At 47.3% G+C, this 19011-nt stretch overlaps 1 protein-coding gene across 1 annotated transcript in view; it reads left to right on the forward strand.

Annotated features, from left to right (window-relative positions):
* The first annotated feature begins 5708 nt into the window (after positions 1 to 5708).
* LOC122546524 (free fatty acid receptor 2-like) overlaps positions 5709 to 19011 on the forward strand; it is a 101886-nt gene continuing 88583 nt past the window's right edge. Inside the window, exon 1 of the mRNA XM_087980884.1 lies at positions 5709 to 5795. The gene's annotated coding sequence lies outside the window, so the exon portion shown is untranslated. The remainder of the gene's footprint in view (positions 5796 to 19011) is intronic.

The following is a 19011-nucleotide window of genomic DNA, read 5'->3' on the forward strand; positions in this document are numbered from 1 at the left end:
GTGTTTATGTGTGTGTGTCTCTGTGTATCTGTGTGTGTTTATGTTTGTGTGTCTCTGTGTATCTGTGTGTTTATGTGTGCGTGTGTTTGTGTGTGTCAGTGTATCTGTGTGTGTATCGGTGTGTGTGTTTATGAGTGTGTGTGTTTGTGTATCTCTGTGTATCTGTGTGTGTATCTGTGTGGGTGTTTATGAGTGTGTGTGTTTGTGTATCTCTGTGTATCTGTGTGTGTATCTGTGTGGGTGTTTATGAGTGTGTGTGTTTGTGTATCTCTGTGTATCTGTGTGTATCTGTGTGGGTGTTTATGAGTGTGTGTGTTTGTGTATCTCTGTGTATCTGTGTGTGTGTTTATGAGTGTGTGTGTTTGTGTATCTCTGTGTATCTGTGTGTGTATCTGTGTGGGTGTTTATGAGTGTGTGTGTTTGTGTATCTCTGTGTATCTGTGTGTGTATCTGTGTGGGTGTTTATGAGTGTGTGTGCTTGTGTATCTCTGTGTATCTGTGTGTATCTGTGTGGGTGTTTATGAGTGTGTGTGTTTGTGTATCTCTGTGTATCTGTGTGTGTATCTGTGTGGGTGTTTATGAGTGTGTGTGTTTGTGTATCTCTGTGTATCTGTGTGTGTGTTTATGAGTGTGTGTGTTTGTGTATCTCTGTGTATCTGTGTGTGTATCTGTGTGGGTGTTTATGAGTGTGTGTGTTTGTGTATCTCTGTGTATCTGTGTGTGTATCTGTGTGGGTGTTTATGAGTGTGTGTGCTTGTGTGTGTCTCTGTGTATCTGTGTGTGTATCTGTGTGGGTGTTTATGAGTGTGTGTGTTTGTGTGTCTCTGTGTATCTGTGTGTGTATCTGTGTGGGTGTTTATGAGTGTGTGTGCTTGTGTGTGTCTCTGTGTATCTGTGTGTGTATCTGTGTGGGTGTTTATGAGTGTGTGTGTTTGTGTATCTCTGTGTATCTGTGTGTGTATCTGTGTGGGTGTTTATGAGTGTGTGTGCTTGTGTGTATCTCTGTGTATCTGTGTGTGTATCTGTGTGGGTGTTTATGAGTGTGTGTGCTTGTGTGTATCTCTGTGTATCTGTGTGTGTATCTGTGTGGGTGTTTATGAGTGTGTGTGTTTGTGTATCTCTGTGTATCTGTGTGTGTATCTGTGTGGGTGTTTATGAGTGTGTGTGTTTGTGTATCTCTGTGTATCTGTGTGTGTATCTGTGTGGGTGTTTATGAGTGTGTGTGCTTGTGTGTGTCTCTGTGTATCTGTGTGTGTATCTGTGTGTGTGTTTATGAGTGTGTGTGTTTGTGTATCTCTGTGTATCTGTGTGTGTGTTTATGAGTGTGTGTGTTTGTGTATCTCTGTGTATCTGTGTGTGTATCTGTGTGGGTGTTTATGAGTGTGTGTGCTTGTGTGTGTCTCTGTGTATCTGTGTGTATCTGTGTGGGTGTTTATGAGTGTGTGTGTTTGTGTATCTCTGTGTATCTGTGTGTGTATCTGTGTGGGTGTTTATGAGTGTGTGTGTTTGTGTATCTCTGTGTATCTGTGTGTGTGTCTGTGTGTGTGTTTATGCGTGCGTGTGCTTGTGTGTGTCTCTGTGTATCTGTGTGTGTATCTGTGTGTGTTTATGTGTGTGTGTGTTTGTGTGTCTCTGTGTATCTGTGTGTGTATGTGTGTGTGTTTATGTGTGCGTGTGTTTGTGTATCTGTGTGTGTATCTGTGTGTGTGTTTATGTTTGCGTGTGTTTGTGTATCTCTGTGTATCTGTGTGTATATCTGTGTGTGTGTTTATGTGTGCGTGTGTTTGTGTATCTCTGTGTATCTGTGTGTGTATCTGTGTGTGTGTTTATGAGTGTGTGTGTTTGTGTATCTCTGTGTATCTGTGTGGGTGTTTATGAGTGTGTGTGTTTGTGTATCTCTGTGTATCTGTGTGTGTATCTGTGTGTGTGTTTATGAGTGTGTGTGTTTGTGTATCTCTGTGTATCTGTGTGTGTGTTTATGAGTGTGTGTGTTTGTGTATCTCTGTGTATCTGTGTGTGTATCTGTGTGTGTGTTTATGAGTGTGTGTGTTTGTGTATCTCTGTGTATCTGTGTGTGTATCTGTGTGGGTGTTTATGAGTGTGTGTGTTTGTGTATCTCTGTGTATCTGTGTGTGTATCTGTGTGGGTGTTTATGAGTGTGTGTGTTTGTGTATCTCTGTGTATCTGTGTGTGTATCTGTGTGGGTGTTTATGAGTGTGTGTATTTGTGTATCTCTGTGTACCTGTGTGTGTATCTGTGTGGGTGTTTATGAGTGTGTGTGTTTGTGTATCTCTGTGTATCTGTGTGCATCTGTGTGTAACTGCAGCCCAGTGTGTACATGTGCAGATTCTAGCACAAATGCACAAATTCTCACACACATATGCTGACACTTGCGCACACACAGACACAGAGACGCACACACACACACACACACACACACACACACAGGCACAGAGACACACACACACTCACGCAATGCACTGTCAGTTTTATGCACATCCTGACAGAAAAATGACACACACGCTCTCACACACAGACTCATACACACACTCTCACACACATACATGGAAACTCACACACAGACACACGCTCTCACACACAGACTCATACACACATACATGGAAACTCACACACAGACACACACTCTCACACAGACACACAGTTCACTCCAGCTATAAGGAAGAGGCAAGTACAGAAATTCCGAGATTGCTTCACAGGTCATCTTTTGGGAATGCCAGCCTGCCTTAGCAGGGCGAGTTTGCGTGGGGGTGTCGGTGCGGTGGTGGGATTTGATCTTACAATCCTGCTGTTGCTGATTCCTGCTGACAGACCTTCCAATCAGACGTTGTGACTGGTCCCAGTTTCTCGAACACTGGAGGTAATCTGTCAACAGTCTATGACTTTGATGTGTGGTGCGGTGGTTTGAGGAGCGCAGGTCGGAGTTTATCCACTTTACTGCTCCCTGGACTCTTCTCCCTGTCCCTGACTTGTGTAGCAGCAGAATTTGTCTTTACTACTGTTTCTGTTGGTGTTAGTTTGTGTGTGTGGGTGTGTCAATGCATGTAGCTAGAATCTGTCAGTGTAGGTATATATGTGTGTGTCTGCCTGTGTGTTGGTATCTGTGTGTCAATGAGTGTGCAAATTCATGTGTGTGTGTGTGTGTCTGTGTATGCACAACTATGTGCACCTGCGTGTGTGAGTTTCAGAGTGTATGTGATTGTGAGGCATGTTAATAGAGGTGCAGCTCTGTCACACAGAGTTGTGTGTGTATGTGAGAGTGTGTGAATGAGTGTATGTGCGTGTGTATGTACATGTGTGAAAACTTGTTTGAGTGCATGACTTTGTATGCATGTCTGTATGTTTGTGTGAGAGAATGTGTGTCTGTGTGTGTGAGAGTCTGTGTCTGAGTGTGTGTCAGTATGTGTGTGAGAGAGTCTGTATGTGTGAGCGTGTGTGCATTTGTGAGTGTGTCTGAGTGCATGTGTATGTCTCTGTGTGTATGTGTGTGAGAGAATGTGTCTGTGCGAGTATATGTCTGTGTGCATTTGTGCATGTGTGTGAGTGTGTATGTGCACGTTTGAGTGTGTGACTGTGTGTGTCTATGTGTTTGTGTGAGAGTGTCTGTGTGAGTTTGTGTGTGTATCTGTATGTGAGTTTGCATGTGTGTGTATCTGAGAGTGTGTGTCTGTGCGTGTGCATGTGCAAGTGTGTGTGTGTATGACTCTGAGTGTGTCTGTCTGTGTGCATGTGTGAGTGTGTGTGTTTGTGTTTCTGTGTGTGAGTCTGTTTGTGCGTGTTATATTTTGTGTGTTTGTGCTTGTAGGAGAGTGTGCCTGTGTGAGAGTGTGTTACTGCGTGAGTCTCTGTGTATGTGTGTGAGTGTGTGTGTATCTGTGTGTGCATGTGTGAGTGCGCATGTGTATGACTCTGCACGTGTGTTAGTGTCATTTTTCTGTCAGGGTGTGCATAAAACTGACAGTGCACTGTGTGTATATTAAGTGTCAGCATATGTGTGTGAGAATGTGTGCATTCGTGTGAGTCTGTGTGTGTGTGCATGAACATATATGTGCGAGAGAGTGTCTGTGTGTGTGTGTGTGAGAATGTGTGTATCAGTGTGAGTGCATAAGAGAGAGAAAGAGAATCAGTGCGTGTGAGAGAGTATGTCTATATAAGTAAGAGACGCAGAGAGAATAAAGAGACTGTGAGAATGAGAGGGTATCTTTGTGAGACAGTGTGTTTGAGAGAGAGAGCGAGAGAGAGAGACAGTGTGTGTGACATGGAGAGTGGGAATTTGTGTGTGTGTCAGAGAGAGAACATTTGTGAGAGAGATAGATTGTGTGTGTGTTTATGTGTAAAAGATAGTGGGTGTTTACATGTAAGTGTGTGTTTGTGACAGACTGTGAGTGTACGTGTCTGTGTGAGAAAAAGAGAGAGTATATTTGTGTGAGAGAGAGAGATATTGTGTACATGAAAGTGTATGTGAGACAGAGAGTGATTTTGTGTGAGAACAAGTGTGTGTGTCTATGAGAGTGTGTGTGTGAGAGAGATAAACAGTCTGTGTGTGTGTGTGTGTGAGACAGAGAGTGTGTGTGTGTGTGAGAGAGAGAGAGAGAAACAGAGTCTGTCTGTCTGTCTGTGTGTGTGTGTGTGTGAGACAGAGAGAGTGTGTGTGTGTGTGTGAGAGAGAGAAACAGAGTCTGTGTGTGTGTGTGAGACAGAGAGTGTGTGTGTGAGAGAGAGAAACATAGTCTGTCTGTGTGTGTGTGTGTGAGAGAGACAGAGAGAGAGTGTGTGTGTGTGTGTGAGAGAGAAACAGAGCCTGTCTGTGTGTGTGTGTGAGACAGAGAGAGTGTGTGTGTGAGAGAGAGAAACAGAGTCTGTCTGTGTGTGTGAGAGAGACAGAGAGAGAGTGTGTGTGTGTGTGTGTGTGTGTGAGAGAGAGAAACAGAGCCTGTCTGTGTGTGTGTGAGACAGAGTGTGTGTGTGTGTGAGAGAGAGAAACAGAGCCTGTCTGTGTGTGTGTGAGACAGAGAGAGTGTGTGTGTGTGTGTGTGTGTGTGAGAGAGAGAAACAGAGCCTGTCTGTGTGTGTGTGAGACAGAGAGAGTGTGTGTGTGTGTGTGTGTGTGAGAGAAACAGAGCCTGTCTGTGTGTGTGTGTGAGACAGAGAGAGTGTGTGTGTGAGAGAGAGAGTGTGTGTATGTGAGAAAGAGTGCATGAGACAGAGAGAGGTTGTGTGTATGAGAGCAAGAGCGTCAGTGAGAGTGTGTGCGTGCAAAACTGAAGAACAGGAATGGTAGGATTCAGGAACCAAGGAAAATGTGAGCTTAGTAAGGAAGCAAATGATAGATCTAGGCAGCTCCAGACTGACAAAGCCCTTGAGAAGTGTAGAGAGATTAGCAAGAAACTTTCTTGTGAAATTAGAAAGGTTAAAAAGGGAGGCTAAAGAAATATCTTCAGCAAAACAGCATCATATATTTGAAGGAAGAGGGTAAGGGGAAGGACATGATCGATGTTGAGGTATAGGATGAGTGCGTGAATGCTCTCGAGAATGTCAATATATTGAAGGAGGAAGTTTTGGGTATCCTAAGTGGCATTAAGGTAGACAAGTCCCCAGAGCCAGATGGGATCTATCCCAGGGTACTGCGAGTGACAAGGGAGGAAATACCTGGGGCATTAACAGATATCTTCACATCCTTTTTGACCACAGGTGAAGGTCCAGCGGACTGGAGATTAGCCAACGTTGTTCCCTTGTTAAGGAAAGGAAGCAGGAATAATCCAGGAGATTATAGGCCGGTAAGCCTGGCATCTGTGGTGGAGAAACTCTTGGAGAAGATACTGAGGGACAAGATATGCACGCATTTGGAAAACAAAATTGACTATTTGGTGACAGGTAGCATGGTTTTGTACGGGATTGTACCTGATTGAACTTTTTGAAGGGATGGTAAGGGTTATTGATGAGGGAAAGGCCGTGGTTTATATGGATTTTAGTGAGGCATTTGATAAAGTCCCACATGGCAGATTGGTACAAAAACTAAAATCACACGGGATTCAGGGTGGGCTGGCTAGATGGATACAAAACCGGCTTGGTCAGAGAAGACAGGGGGTGGTGGTGACAGAGAACGGTCACTAGCGGTGTTCCACAGGGATCAGTCTTAGGTCCTCTGCTGTTTGTAATGCATATAATTATCTGGAAGAAATGTGGGTGGCCTGATTAGTACGCTTGCAGATGACACGAAGGTTGGCAGAGTTGCTATTAGTGCCGATGGTTGTGAAAAGATAGATTGGCGACTTGGGCACAGAAATGGCAGATGGAATTTAACCAGACAAATGTGAGCTGATGCATTTTGGAGGATCAAATGTAAGTGTGAGTTAATACTGTAAATGGCAGAACCCTTAGGAACATTAGCATACAGACAGATCTGGGTGTGGAGGTCCATAGTTCCCTCAAAGTGGCAACACAGGCCAAGGTGAATAAGAAGGTATATGATATGCTTGCCTTCATTGGCTGGGACATGGAGTACAAGAGTTGGCCAACCATGTTGCAGCGATATAAGACCCTTGTTAGGCCAATGTAATGACACGGTGGTGAACTCTTCTGTTAATTAAACCAAACACTCAGAAAAGTTCACTTCACCTCATAATCAGTTAAAATATGAGTAACAGAGAACTCCCCAATTCCACTATTTAACAAAAATAATATCATTTTATTCTTTAACTCTAAAAGTGAACACTAAACAACAACTATTCACAACTCTAAGCCCCCCTTTCTCTTAACTACTTATTACCCACCTCCAACTCTATAACAGTATGCTGTTCCAATAAAACACTTATTTAAATCACATCAAATTAACTTCAAAACCATACAGAGGTTGTCGTCTTTGGTGTCTGTCTTCCAGCTGAAGATCTCCCCTGGTCATCTTTTCTTGTTACTGTGAAGATGATTCATATGAAAAGTTACCGATCATAGAGAGTGTTTCAATATCTTGGGTCTCTCTCTCTCTCTCTCTCTGTCAATGGCAGTTGCTCTGTCTGATTTTCAAAATTCCTGCCTTTTTTTTATATCCCCAACATCGGATTGTCTCATTAGTTCGATGTTGGCAAAACAATACATTCAAACTTGATTGGGTTTTAGTATCCTGGGACATAATTTAAACTGATTGGTTAAATTTCCGATGAAACCCACCAAATCCCAGGAATCGTGGTATTGCACTTTTCCTTGATGGTGTGGGAAACTCCCCAATTACCTTTGCTTTCGCTTTTGCATTCTGTGGGGCCATTTGTCCGTGTTCGATATCATGGCCCAGGAAGGTGACCTGGGCTTTGGCAAATTCACTTTTAGCCAGATTTACCGCCAAGCCTGCCTTCTGAGGTCAATCGAACAATTTTGACAAATGTTGCGAATGGTCCTTCCATGCGTGACTAAAAATCACCAGGCCATCAATATTTACGACACAATTGGGTAATGCAGAAATGACCTTATTGGTTAGTCTTTGAAATGTGGCTGGCAGATTTTTCATGCCAAATGGCATGACTTTAAACTGATAGAGTCCATTTGGCGTTATAAAAGCCAAAATTGTCTCTGCTCTTTCAGTCAACGGTACCGGCCAATATCCTCTGAGCAAGTCCAACTTATAAATATAAGTTGCTTGTCCCACTTTTTCAATACAGTCTTCCAAATGTGGAATTGGAAAAGACTCAGACTTTGTAATTGCACTGACTTTGTGATAGTCCACATATAACTGTTGGGTACCATTTCTTTTGTCACCATTACTATGAGTGAGCTCCAGTCACTGTAACTGACTTTGATTGTGTTGCACTGGAGCATGCGTTCAACCTTCTTTTGAATCTGTGCCAACTTCAGAGGGTTAAGCCTATAAGGGTGTTGCTTAATTGGAACAGCATTTCCTATATCTGCATCTTGAACAATTAGGTTAGTACTAGCCAACTTATTTCCATACATCTCCCCATGCGATGGCAATAACTCTTTTAGGTCATTTCAATTTTCCTCTGAAAGGTAACTTAATAGTTTATCCCAATTTTTTTACAGCTTCCTCACTGTCCAATTTAATTTGAGGAATGTCCAATTCAGGCTCCTCTGAATTTGATTCTTCACTCTGTGTTGTAACCAATTACACGTCTCTTTGGCTTTCCTTCACTATCAAAATACCTTTTGAGCATATCCACATGACACACTCTGAGATTTCTTTCTGTCACGAATCCTTATCAAATAGTTCACCTCACTCAACCTCCTTTTGACTTGATAAGGTCCGCTAAACCTTGCTTTTAAAGGTTCACCTATCACTGGAAGTAACACTAACACTTTATCTCCGTTAGCAAAATTGCAAGTGTTTGAATTCCTGTCCGCCTCCTGTTTCTTTGAATTCTGTGATACTTTCAAATGCAGTTTGTTCTATTTAATCATTCCCTAAAAGCTGACACACAGTCCAAATACATTATCTCTGAAGTTTGACTCACCAATTTCTCCTTAATCAATTTAAACAGTCTTCTCACTTCATGCCCAAATGGACTAATTTTGGTCGATTCATTTGGTGCGTTTCTGATTGCAAAAAGCACAAACAGAATTCCTTTATCCCAACCATCTGGATAGTCTTGACTATAAGCCCTCAACATGGCCTTTAATGTCTGATGCCATCTTCCCTAGTGCTCCCTGTGATTCAGGATGATACGCAGTAGATTTGAATTGTTTTATTTCTAATCTGTTGATAACTTCCTTGAATCATTTTGATGCAAAATTCGACCATTGATCTGATTGTATCTCTGTGGGTAGTCCATATCTCGTGAAAGATTTGAGTAATTCCTCAACAATCCTTTTAGCTGTGATATTGCAAATTGGAACGACCTCTGGAAATCTAGTCGACACATCCATTATTGTCAAAAAATACTGATTCACAATTTTGTTTTAGGTAGAGATCCTAAGCAATCAATTAAGACTCTTGTAAAAGGTGCCTCAAATGCAGGAATAGGTATTAAAGGTGCGGGTTTCATTACTGCCTGTGGTTTTCCAATTACCTGACATGGGTGATAGGTCAGGCAAAATTTAACTACATCCTTATGCACTCCAGGCCAATAAAAATGTTTTTGTATTTTAGCTTGCGTTTTGCTGATGCCTAAATGACCTGCGACTGGGAGTTCATGTACTACCCTGAATATCTCCTTTCTATAGCCCACAGGCAATACGACTTGCTGAGATTCTGCCCATTTCTCATCTGCCTGAATACGTGATGGTCTCCATTTCCTCATTAAGACATCATTGTTAAGATTGGAGCTCTCAGAGATACATTCAGATTCGTCTCCTGTATTTGCCTTTTGATATAATTGCTTTCGTTTCTCATCTTTCTGCTGTATCTCGGTTAATTTCTCTGAACTAAAGATGTCTGTTTTGTCATCTATCTGCTCCTGGTTTGTCTCAACCATCTGATCAAATAGAGTCTGCTAATTTCACTTCAACTTCCTTATCTGCACTCTTTGATCTCTCCTTTTCAATTGGTGACTTTGTGACCTCATTACCATCCAGTCAGGAAAAATCCCAGGCTATGCTTCCTGTACTTTGAGTTTCCACTGGCTTTTCAACCACAGTAGGCAGCATTTCTACCTGTGAATCAGTTATATTGTTAGCAAGGACAAATGGTATGCATGGAGCAGGGTTTGTCCAGTACGCCTACCATGACTTCTCCACTCTTCTCTGTACACTCTAAACTCACTCGACATAATTGAGCACTTCTTGTCTCACTGTGAATTCATGTTACTAGCACTTTTTCTGGCAATAGTCCTTAAGAGGTACATATATCCTCATGTTCCAACATGAAGGATTGAGAGAATCTTGTATCTCTTATTATTGCAACCTCTTTACCTGCTGTTCCTGGTCTATGCGAGTAAACTTTACCTTAGCAGGTATATGGTTTAAGAAGATCAGGCATTTCCTCCTTAACCAACCTCTGACCAGGTTGTACATTCTGGTGCAGCTTTCTAACCTCCGCTGTGCTTTGTTACCACTCCAACAATATTTACTGGCTTATCCTGTTTTCCTACATCTGGCTTCCCAGTGATTTTCCTAATCCACTGACACTGAGATTTCATGTGGTCTACTTTTCACTCATTTCCGTCCCTCACAGATTGAAACGGATGTCGGAAGCCAAACGTCTGGTACAAGATCATGAGCATTTAAGATAGGTTCCTTCCGCTCCACATACGTCCCAGTACTGGTGGGGACAGGTCTGTTACTGTGTAACACTGGGGTACAGTACTGGTGGGGACAGGTCTGTCACTGTGCAACACTGGGGTACAGTACTGGTTGGGACGGGTCTGTCGCTGTGTAACACTGGGTACAGTACTGGTGGGGATAGGTCTGTCACTGTGTAACACTGGCGTACAGTACTGGTTGGGACGGGTCTGTCACTGTGCAACACTGGGGTACAGTACTGGTGGGGACAGGTCTGTCACTGTATAACACTGGGGTACAGTACTGGTGGGGGCAGGTCTGTCACTGTATAACACTGGGGTACAGTACTGGTGGGGACAGGTCTGTCCCTGTATAACACTGGGGTACAGTACTGGTGGGGACAGGTCTGTCACTGTATAACACTGGGGTACAGTACTGGTGGGGACAGGTCTGTCACTGTGTAACACTGGCGTACAGTACTGGTGGGGACAGGTCTGTCACTGTGTAACACTGGCGTACAGTACTGGTTGGGACGGGTCTGTCACTGTGCAACACTGGGGTACAGTACTGGTGGGGACAGGTCTGTCACTGTATAACACTGGGGTACAGTACTGGTGGGGGCAGGTCTGTCACTGTATAACACTGGGGTACAGTACTGGTGGGGACAGGTCTGTCCCTGTATAACACTGGGGTACAGTACTGGTGGGGACAGGTCTGTCCCTGTATAACACTGGGGTACAGTACTGGTGGGGACAGGTCTGTCACTGTATAACACTGGGGTACAGTACTGGTGGGGACAGGTCTGTCACTGTATAACACTGGGGTACAGTACTGGTGGGGACAGGTCTGTCCCTGTATAACACTGGGGTACAGTACTGGTGGGGACAGGTCTGTCCCTGTATAACACTGGGGTACAGTACTGGTGGGGACAGGTCTGTCACTGTATAACACTGGGGTACAGTACTGGTGGGGACAGGTCTGTCACTGTATAACACTGGGGTACAGTACTGATGGGGACAGGTCTGTCACTGTATAACACTGGGGTACAGTACTGGTGGGGACAGGTCTGTCACTGTATAACACTGGGGTACAGTACTGGTGGGGACACGTCTGTCCCTGTATAACACTGGGGTACAGTACTGGTGGGGACAGGTCTGTCACTGTATAACACTGGTGTACAGTACTGGTGGGGACAGGTCTGTCCCTGTATAACACTGAGGTACAGTACTGGTGGGGACAGGTCTGTCACTGTATAAAACTGGGGTACAGTACTGGTGGGGACAGGTCTGTCACTGTATAACACTGGTGTACAGTACTGGTGGGGACACGTCTGTCACTGTATAACACTGGGGTACAGTACTGTTGGGGACAGGTCTGTCCCTGTATAACACTGGGGTACAGTACTGGTGGGGACAGGTCTGTCACTGTATAACACTAGTGTACAGTACTGGTGGGGACAGGTCTGTCCCTGTATAACACTGGGGTACAGTACTGTTGGGGACAGGTCTGTCCCTGTATAACACTGGGGTACAGTACTGGTGGGGACAGGTCTGTCACTGTATAACACTAGTGTACAGTACTGGTGGGGACAGGTCTGTCCCTGTATAACACTGGGGTACAGTACTGGTGGAGACAGGTCTGTCACTGTATAACACTGGGGTACAGTACTGGTGGAGACAGGTCTGTCACTGTATAACACTGGGGTACAGTACTGGTGGGGACAGGTCTGTCACTGTATAACACTGGGGTACAGTACTGGTGGGGACACATCTGTCACTGTATAACACTGGGGTACAGTACTGTTGGGGACAGGTCTGTCCCTGTATAACACTGGGGTACAGTACTGGTGGGGACAGGTCTGTCACTGTATAACACTAGTGTACAGTACTGGTGGGGACAGGTCTGTCCCTGTATAACACTGGGGTACAGTACTGGTGGAGACAGGTCTGTCACTGTATAACACTGGGGTGCAGTACTGGTGGGGACAGGTCTGTCCCTGTATAACACTAGGGTACAGTACTGGTGGGGACAGGTCTGTCTCTGTATAACACTGGGGTACAGTACTGGTGGGGACACGTCTGTCACTGTGCAACACTGGAGTACAGTACTGGTGTGGACAGGTCTGTCCCTGTATAACACTGGGGTACAGTACTGGTGGGGACGGGTCTGTCACTGTGTAACACTGGGGTACAGTACTGGTGGGGACAGGTCTGTCCCTGTGTAACACTGGGGTACAGTACTGGTGTGGACAGGTCTGTCACTGTGTAACACTGGGGTACAGTACTGGTGGGGACAGGTCTGTCACTGTATAACACTGGGGTGCAGTACTGGTGGGGACAGGTCTGTCACTGTGCAACACTGGGGTACAGTACTGGTGGGGACAGGTCTGTCACTGTATAACACTGGGGTGCAGTACTGGTGGGGACATGTCTGTCACTGTATAACACTGGGGTACAGTACTGGTGGGGACAGGTCTGTCACTGTATAACACTGGGGTACAGTACTGGTGGGGACAGGTCTGCCCCTGTGTAACACTGGGGTACAGTACTGGTGGGGACAGGTCTGTCACTGTATAACACTGGGGTACAGTACTGGTGGGGACGGGTCTGTCACTGCATAACACTGGGGTACAGTACTGGTGGGGACGGGTCTGTCACTGTATAACACTGGGGTACAGTACTGGTGGGGACAGGTCTGTCACTGTGTAACACTGGGGTACAGGACTGGTGGGGACAGGTCTGTCACTGTGCAGCACTGGGGTATAGTACTGGTTGGGAAAGGTCTGCATCTGTACCAAACTGGGGTACAGTAATGTTGGGGAGAGGTTTGTCACTGTATAACAGTGGGGTACAGTACTGATGGGGACAGGTCTGCATCTGTATCTAACTGGGGTACTGTACTGGTGGGGACAGGTCTGTCACTGTGCAACACTGGGGTACAGTACTGTTGGGGACAGGTTTGTCACTGTATAACACTGGGGTACAGTACTGGTGGGGACAGGTCTGTCACTGTGCAACACTGGGGTACAGTACTGTTGGGGACAGGTTTGTCACTGTATAACACTGGGGTACAGTACTGTTGGGGACAGGTCTGTCCCTGTATAACACTGGGGTACAGTACTGGTGGGGACAGGTCTGTCAATGTGTAACACTGGGGTACAGTACTGATGGGGACAGGTCTGTCCCTGTATAACACTGGTGTACAGTACTGGTGGGGACGGGTCTGTCCCTGTGTAACACTGGGGTACAGTACTGATGGGGACAGGTCTGTCACTGTATAACACTGGTGTACAGTACTGGTGGGGACAGGTCTATCGCTGTATAACACTGGGGTACAGTACTGGTGGGGACGGGTCTGTCGCTGTATAACACTGGGGTACAGTACTGGTGGGGATAGGTCTGTTACTGTGTACCACTGGTGTACAGTACTGGTGGGGACAGGTCTGTCGCTGTATAACACTGGGGTACAGTACTGGTGGAGACAGGTCTGTCACTGTATAACACTGGGGTACAGTACTGGTGGAGACAGGTCTGTCACTGTATAACACTGGGGTACAGTACTGGTGGGGACAGGTCTGTCACTGTATAACACTGGGGTACAGTACTGGTGGGGACACATCTGTCACTGTATAACACTGGGGTACAGTACTGTTGGGGACAGGTCTGTCCCTGTATAACACTGGGGTACAGTACTGGTGGGGACAGGTCTGTCACTGTATAACACTAGTGTACAGTACTGGTGGGGACAGGTCTGTCCCTGTATAACACTGGGGTACAGTACTGGTGGAGACAGGTCTGTCACTGTATAACACTGGGGTGCAGTACTGGTGGGGACAGGTCTGTCCCTGTATAACACTAGGGTACAGTACTGGTGGGGACAGGTCTGTCTCTGTATAACACTGGGGTACAGTACTGGTGGGGACACGTCTGTCACTGTGCAACACTGGAGTACAGTACTGGTGTGGACAGGTCTGTCCCTGTATAACACTGGGGTACAGTACTGGTGGGGACGGGTCTGTCACTGTGTAACACTGGGGTACAGTACTGGTGGGGACAGGTCTGTCCCTGTGTAACACTGGGGTACAGTACTGGTGTGGACAGGTCTGTCACTGTGTAACACTGGGGTACAGTACTGGTGGGGACAGGTCTGTCACTGTATAACACTGGGGTGCAGTACTGGTGGGGACAGGTCTGTCACTGTGCAACACTGGGGTACAGTACTGGTGGGGACAGGTCTGTCACTGTATAACACTGGGGTGCAGTACTGGTGGGGACATGTCTGTCACTGTATAACACTGGGGTACAGTACTGGTGGGGATAGGTCTGTCACTGTATAACACTGGGGTACAGTACTGGTGGGGACAGGTCTGCCCCTGTGTAACACTGGGGTACAGTACTGGTGGGGACAGGTCTGTCACTGTATAACACTGGGGTACAGTACTGGTGGGGACGGGTCTGTCACTGCATAACACTGGGGTACAGTACTGGTGGGGACGGGTCTGTCACTGTATAACACTGGGGTACAGTACTGGTGGGGACAGGTCTGTCACTGTGTAACACTGGGGTACAGGACTGGTGGGGACAGGTCTGTCACTGTGCAGCACTGGGGTATAGTACTGGTTGGGAAAGGTCTGCATCTGTACCAAACTGGGGTACAGTAATGTTGGGGAGAGGTTTGTCACTGTATAACAGTGGGGTACAGTACTGTTGGGGACAGGTCTGCATCTGTATCTAACTGGGGTACTGTACTGGTGGGGACAGGTCTGTCACTGTGCAACACTGGGGTACAGTACTGTTGGGGACAGGTTTGTCACTGTATAACACTGGGGTACAGTACTGGTGGGGACAGGTCTGTCACTGTGCAACACTGGGGTACAGTACTGTTGGGGACAGGTTTGTCACTGTATAACACTGGGGTACAGTACTGTTGGGGACAGGTCTGCATCTGTATCAAACTGGGGTACTGTACTGGTGGGGACAGGTCTGTCACTGTGTAACACTGGGGTACAGTACTGGTGGGGACAGGTCTGTCACTGTGTAACACTGGGGTACAGTACTGGTGGGGACAGGTCTGTCCCTGTGTAACACTGGGGTACAGTACTGGTGTGGACAGGTCTGTCACTGTGTAACACTGGGGTACAGTACTGGTGGGGACAGGTCTGTCACTGTATAACACTGGGGTGCAGTACTGGTGGGGACAGGTCTGTCACTGTGCAACACTGGGGTACAGTACTGGTGGGGACAGGTCTGTCACTGTATAACACTGGGGTGCAGTACTGGTGGGGACATGTCTGTCACTGTATAACACTGGGGTACAGTACTGGTGGGGACAGGTCTGTCACTGTATAACACTGGGGTACAGTACTGGTGGGGACAGGTCTGCCCCTGTGTAACACTGGGGTACAGTACTGGTGGGGACAGGTCTGTCACTGTATAACACTGGGGTACAGTACTGGTGGGGACGGGTCTGTCACTGCATAACACTGGGGTACAGTACTGGTGGGGACGGGTCTGTCACTGTATAACACTGGGGTACAGTACTGGTGGGGACAGGTCTGTCACTGTTTAACACTGGGGTACAGGACTGGTGGGGACAGGTCTGTCACTGTGCAGCACTGGGGTATAGTACTGGTTGGGAAAGGTCTGCATCTGTACCAAACTGGGGTACAGTAATGTTGGGGAGAGGTTTGTCACTGTATAACAGTGGGGTACAGTACTGTTGGGGACAGGTCTGCATCTGTATCTAACTGGGGTACTGTACTGGTGGGGACAGGTCTGTCACTGTGCAACACTGGGGTACAGTACTGTTGGGGACAGGTTTGTCACTGTATAACACTGGGGTACAGTACTGGTGGGGACAGGTCTGTCACTGTGCAACACTGGGGTACAGTACTGTTGGGGACAGGTTTGTCACTGTATAACACTGGGGTACAGTACTGTTGGGGACAGGTCTGCATCTGTATCAAACTGGGGTACTGTACTGGTGGGGACAGGTCTGTCACTGTGTAACACTGGGGTACAGTACTGGTGGGGATGGGTCTGTCACTGTACAACACTGGGGTACAGTACTGGTGGGGACAGGTCTGTCACTGTATAACACTGTGGTACAGTACTGGTGGGGACAGGTCAGTCACTGTGTAACACTGGGGTACAGTACTGGTGGGGATGGGTCTGTCACTGTACAACACTGGGATACAGTACTGGTGGGGACAGGTCTGTCCCTGTATAACACTGGGATACAGTACTGGTGGGGACAGGTCTGTCACTGTGCAACACTGGGGTACAGTACTGGTGGGGACAGGTCTGTCACTGTGTAACACTGGGGTACAGTACTGGTGGGGATGGGCCTGTCACTGTACAACACTGCGATACAGTACTGGTGGGGACAGGTCTGTCACTGTATAACACTGGGGTACAGTACTGGTGGGGACAGGTCTGTCACTGTGTAACACTGGGGTACAGTACTGGTGGGGACAGGTCTGACCCTGTATAATACTGGGGTACAGTACTGGTGGGGACAGGTCCGTCACTGTATAACACTGGGGTACAGTACTGGTGGGGACCCGTCTGTCACTGTATAACACTGGGATACAAGACTGGTGGGGACAGGTCTGTCACTGTATAACACTGGGATACAGTACTGGTGGGGACACGTCTGTCACTGTGCAACACAGGGGTACAGTACTGGTGGGGACAGGTCTGTCACTGTGTAACACTGGTGTACAGTACTGGTGGAGACAGGTCTGTATCTGTATAACACTGGGGTACAGTACTGGTGGGGACAGGTCTGTCCCTGTATAACACTGGGGTACAGTACTGGTGGGGATAGGTCTGTTACTGTGTACCACTGGTGTACAGTACTGGTGGGGACAGGTCTGTATCTGTATAACACTGGGGTACAGTACTGATGGAGACAGGTCTGTCCCTGTATAACACTGGGGTACAGTACTGGTGGGGACGGGTCTGTCGCTGTATAACACTGGGGTACAGTACTGGTGGGGATAGGTCTGTTACTGTGTACCACTGGTGTACAGTACTGGTGGGGACAGGTCTGTCGCTGTATAACACTGGGGTACAGTACTGGTGGGGACGGGTCTGTCGCTGTATAACACTGGGGTACACTACTGGTGGGGACAGGTCTGTCACTGTGCAACACTGGGGTACAGTACTGTTGGGGACAGGTCTGTCACTGTATAACACTGGGGTACAGTACTGGTTGGGACGGGTCTGTCGCTGTATAACACTGGGGTACAGTACTGGTGGGGATAGGTCTGTTACTGTGTACCACTGGTGTACAGTACTGCTGGGGACAGGTCTATCGCTGTATAACACTGGGGTACAGTACTGGTGGGGACAGTTCTGTCACTGTGCAACACTGGGGTACAGTACTGATGGGGACAGGTCTGTCCCTGTATAACACTGGGGTACAGTACTGATGGGGACAGGTCTGTCCCTGTATAACACTGGGGTACAGTACTGGTGGGGACAGGTCTGTCAATGTGTAACACTGGGGTACAGTACTGATGGGGACAGGTCTGTCCCTGTACAACACTGGGGTACAGTAGTGGTGGGGACAGTCTGTCCCTGTATAACACTGGGGTACAGTACTGGTGGGGACGGGTCTGTCCCTGTATAACACTGGGGTGCAGTACTGGTGGGGACAGGTCTGTCCCTGTATAACACTAGGGTACAGTACTGGTGGGGACAGGTCTGTCTCTGTATAACACTGGGGTACAGTACTGGTGGGGACAGGTCTGTCACTGTGTAACACTGGGGTATAGTACTGGTTGGGACACGTCTGTCACTGTATAACACTGGGGTACAGTACTGGTGGGGACAGGTCTGTCCCTGTATAACACTGGGGTACAGTACTGGTTGGGACGGGTCTGTCACTGTATAACACTGGGGTACAGTACTGGTGGGGACAGGTCTGTCACTGTATAACACTGGGGTACAGTACTGGTGGGGACAGGTCTGTCACTGTATAACACTGGGGTACAGTACTGATGGGGACAGGTCTGTCCCTGTATAACACTGGGGTACAGTACTGGTGGGGACGGGTCTGTCGCTGTATAACACTGGGGAACAGTACTGGTGGGGATAGGTCTGTTACTGTGTACCACTGGTGTACAGTACTGGTGGGGACAGGTCTGTCACTGTATAACACTGGGGTACAGTACTGGTGGGGACAGGTCTGTTACTGTGTACCACTGGTGTACAGTACTGGTGGGGACGGGTCTGTCGCTGTATAACACTGGGGTACAGTAATGGTGGGGACAGGTCTGTCACTGTGCAACACTGGGGTACAGTACTGATGGGGACAGGTCTGTCCCTGTATAACACTGGGGTACAGTACTGATGGGGACAGGTCTGTCCCTGTATAACACTGGGGTACAGTACTGGTGGGGACAGGTCTGTCAATGTGTAACACTGGGGTACAGTACTGATGGGGACAGGTCTGTCCCTGTATAACACTGGGGTACAGTACTGGTGGGGACAGGTCTATCGCTGTATAACACTGGGGTACAGTACTGGTGGGGACGGGTCTGTCGCTGTATAACACTGGGGTACAGTACTGGTGGGGATAGGTCTGTTACTGTGTACCACTGGTGTACAGTACTGGTGGGGACAGGTCTGTCGCTGTATAACACTGGGGTACAGTACTGGTGGGGACAGGTCTGTTACTGTGTACCACTGGTGTACAGTACTGGTGGGGACGGGTCTGTCGCTGTATACCACTGGGGTACAGTACTGGTGGGGATAGGTCTGTTACTGTGTACCACTGGTGTACAGTACTGGTGGGGACAGGTCTGTCGCTGTATAACACTGG

This window comes from Chiloscyllium plagiosum, unplaced genomic scaffold (genome assembly GCF_037043375.1).
Source record: "Chiloscyllium plagiosum isolate Xiang-an unplaced genomic scaffold, Cpla_swu_hap1 HiC_scaffold_38, whole genome shotgun sequence".
Classification (NCBI taxonomy): Eukaryota; Metazoa; Chordata; class Chondrichthyes; order Orectolobiformes; family Hemiscylliidae; genus Chiloscyllium; species Chiloscyllium plagiosum.